We start from the raw sequence: 4,104 nt of genomic DNA, 5'->3' as shown, positions 1-4,104 counted from the left end.
AAATTATGGCATATGAAACAGATCTTAATTAAAGAAAATATACTTAATGGAAATTGGGAAACCAAGTTTAACATGAGAATAAATAGAGAATTGATATAGAGGATCTAAGGTGAAGAAGAATTGAACATTAGGGGAGCTATCATAGAGAATTTTAAAATTCGTCTAAAAAGATTGGGGATTGGTTGTATGTGGTATCTACTTAGCTAAACTATGATACTTTAACCTGTGGAGTGAAAGATCGATAATGAATCTTCGATAAAAATAGAATATAACATGCTTCAACTATAAAATTCATTTTCAGTGAAGTCTTTCTTTTTGATAAATTCATTTACAACTGACTGAGACTATATAACTGAATTTTTGTAGTGTGTAAAAACTTTTCATGCACATCACCATCCCTTATGTTAACTTTTCTCTTGATTAGATAAAACGAAAATGAAGGTTGGGAAAGCAATAATGCATGGTTATATTCCTTTTGACTTGTAATGATCAACAGCAGCAGGACTTGGTGATCACTATGATGCTAAAACTATGTTGTGCTTTAGTCATTGGTTAATTATTTCTAAAGCTGAGGATGCTAAATTGTGTTACAGTTGAAGGAAATGGTGCAAGGACCTCTAGAAGGACATAGAGCAAATGCTGATACCCTAGCAACTTCCTATGTTGAAACCACTAATAACATTCGAGATCTATCCTTATATGAGATCTATCCTTATATGAGAGCCATGCAACAAACACTATAAAGGAATCCAACAGAAATACAACAAATAGAACATTACCCAACGATGCCAAAGCACAAAGTAAAAAGGCAGAGAGGGTGGTGCAGGATGAACCAGGCGTATAGTTGCTACTTACTGTCCATAGGTAAACTTAACTCCTTTCAATTTATTCTGATCAGATTCACCTTGAACGAAAACAACAGTAGATATAATTTAGTTTCTATCATGTCAAACACTGCTAGTTAATTAAATCATAATGTATTTATGCTAAATTTTTCTCAGTCTAATTTTTATTAATTTTCAAAAAGTTTTTTTCACAGTAAAAGATTGTTTATACAGGGAGAAGAAGAATATAATATATTAGCTACAATGCAATATTAATTCAAACCAAGATGCATGCAATATTAAGCACAAAAAGAAGAACAGAATCATGTAGTAGAGTTAACATAAAAAAAAATTAATAGAAACACGATAGAGTGGATACAAACCTCCATAGTAGTTGCAGAAAGATCTTCTTTTACCTTAGTTCCTAAATTATTTTGAAATTACAGAAACCAAATCAAAGAAAAAACAAACAATTCATGCTGCATTACTTAGAAATATCACTTGCTCTTATTGATGCAAAATTGAAGATAAAAAAAAATAGGGTAATACCTTTTGGTGAAGGGCAATTAGAATCCTGGCAAGAATAATACGGTTCTGGATTTTCTGCATCAATGGAGAAAGACGCCTCTGCACAACAACAACAACAACAACAACAACAACAGTACAGACATATCACATCAAATAGCAAGGAACACACACAACTCATCATCGCAAACCATTATGAATCTGTCATTGGAAAAAGAAAAAAGAAATACCCTTAGGTGGGAGCGCGTCTTTTGAGAGTGATCTGGTGCTGCTACCTGCTATGAAGACACAATTTAAATAAACAAAAATAATATTTAAAAAAAAGAGTAGTATGAGTAGGGTATTAAAATCTTATACTTTCATTTTCTCATAGAGCTTGTTGGGCGGTCTGCTGCAAAATGCCCAGAAATGCCTATAGTTGTAGTAGCTTCCGCCGGCACAAACGCCGCCGAACCTGCCTCTGCATCCGCCGCCTCCCTAGTTGCAATCCTTGACCCATTCCACCACGGCTGTAGCATGCAAGACCGTCATCACATCCTCCACCTTACCCACCACCACTACGAACTCCACCGCGACCACTGGTGTCTCCACAAGGACTTGTACTGCACTGGAGTGATAAGTGTGTCTTTTGGGTGAACCTACATTTTATAATAGATGCTCAGAAATAATAGCTTTCTCTACAACATTAACAGGAATACCACAAATATTCACATATAGTAGTACCTCCTCCCACGTGCTTGAAGCCAGTGGATCTGTAGGCCCTTCAATTCTATTTTGGAAAGATATTGCACTAGCAGGTCTCAATGAAAGATGAATGAAGTACATTTTCAATGCGATCTGGCTTCTCATCCTCCAAGCGTATAGCAGCCATATCTGATAGAAGCTTCAGCGACTGATACAAGGCAGAAAAAACATTAAATGGTGCTAAATGAAGTGATTTTTAACATACTTGCAAGTATAGGCAAGCTAAAAATTTATCATCAAATTGGCTATTAATTACTGCAGATCGAGCATCCCTAGTAATAGCTCTGATATATTCTTTCCCAGTCCACACTCTAGGGAGTGAATCAGCATCATGATTGAACACAGTAGAGAATCTGCAAAGTACAATAATACCAGTAAGCTTCCAGATAAATACTATACTACAGGCATCCTTCAAAAACAAAAACAAATGGGGACAAAAGAAAATAACAACAGGACTTATCCTGCTAGGTTAGGATTCACTGCCAATGAAACGAGCAAGTTTTATTTTTAATAATTTATCCTCATTTCTTGTCCTGAAAAATTTTGGCACTGACAATAACATCTTCTTGCTTGAAAAAAATTCTGGCACTCCTATATCATTCAAGAACTTCACAAATACATAGCAAAGCATCATGACTAGTTTCAATCCTTACAACTATCCAATTTCCAAACTCCAAAAATCAATCAGTTTATAAAATAACTCTTGCAAATTGCAACACAGACACATGATTGGTACATAGATTAAAGAATTGACGAGATTTATATTTAGAATATTGTTACCTATCCTTCATGCGAATCAGAATCTTCCCTGACTCTTCTTTTGCTTTATTTTCCACTATTTGTTTCACATAGTCCCTTAAGCTATGTTGCATTCTTTCAACTGTTTCTTCATCCAATCCAAAACCAGAAATACAAGCTGAAAGTTCTGATACGGCAGCTTTAGTCTCACGTTTAAGAAGCTTCCTTATTCAAAACCAGAAATACAAGCTTCCTTATTGGAAATTTTAATTATGTTGTTATTTCTGATAACTTTGTGTCACGCACAGATGAAGCATGTGACTCATTATCCCGATGCAATTTGTCTCTAACTTTTGATGCACTCCAACTAGCCTGTCTCACAGCAGCATCTGGAAAGTACAAACAAAATTACAAAAGCACCAAATAGAAGTGAGCAGTTCACCAGCAATATGAAAGTTTTACATGATTACCAAGAAGGAAAGAGATTTCAAATAAATACATATGAGAGAATACGTATCTTTAATGTGAGAAAATATGATCATAAGATGCTAATGTAACTCATTTGAGAAAATAGGAACATAAAAAAGTATCTATCATTAATGATTCATGCACGTCCTTGACACAATGACAAGGAAACTGATACCATCCAAATCTTTAAAGAACTTGATATAAATCAAACAATGTTATTGCTTATCGCTTTTTTTTCCATTTAAAGTACTTGAATTCTCCATATGTGTGGAGTGATGTATTATTAACTATCGGTGGGAAACATAGCGTTTGAGATTTGGCAATAAATTCCAGAATATGCAAATAAAGTTACAGGTGACAATGCATATGCAAAGAAGGCATTCTATCAGCAGATCCTTTTTTCAAACTCTAGCATAATAGACTCAGTCCACATGTGAACAGATGAAGCAAATCCTTTTCCATTGTACCGTGATTTCTTTAGCTTTGCCTTAAAATCATCTACAGCTTTAGAACGTAGGTGCCCCAGCAATGTTGTATAAGCAGGGTATACAAACGGAAAAGTTGAGCAAAAAAATGTCATATAAATTGTGTATCAGACACAATATGGACACTCTGTCCGTCTTCAGACGCCCTTAACAATTTTTCAGCACAGTCCATCATTTTCACTAATTTTCTGATAAATAACCAAGTGCACTTGTGTATATTAAAGAATGTTGCTGCAATGTTACTTTTATAAGATTGAACTCAATTGCTTTGCTTCAGATTTTAGATTACTGGGTTATAGAATCATTCAGACAACCCATAT

At 34.7% G+C, this 4,104-nt stretch overlaps 1 long non-coding RNA gene across 1 annotated transcript; it reads right to left on the bottom strand.

Annotated features, from left to right (window-relative positions):
- Positions 1-1,723: 1,723 nt before the first annotated feature.
- LOC130973186 (uncharacterized) lies at positions 1,724-2,990 on the bottom strand. Its single transcript, XR_009084047.1, has 4 exons — positions 2,874-2,990; positions 2,350-2,446; positions 2,073-2,241; positions 1,724-1,987 (listed from the first exon to the last, which is right to left on the bottom strand). It is a non-coding gene; the product is annotated as an uncharacterized LOC130973186 (long non-coding RNA).
- Between the last annotated feature and the right edge of the window lie 1,114 nt (positions 2,991-4,104).

The sequence above is a fragment of the Arachis stenosperma genome, chromosome 4, assembly GCF_014773155.1.
Source record: "Arachis stenosperma cultivar V10309 chromosome 4, arast.V10309.gnm1.PFL2, whole genome shotgun sequence".
Classification (NCBI taxonomy): domain Eukaryota; kingdom Viridiplantae; phylum Streptophyta; class Magnoliopsida; order Fabales; family Fabaceae; genus Arachis; species Arachis stenosperma.
Note: the sequence above shows the minus strand (reverse complement) of the source record. Positions and strands in the feature narration are given on the sequence as shown.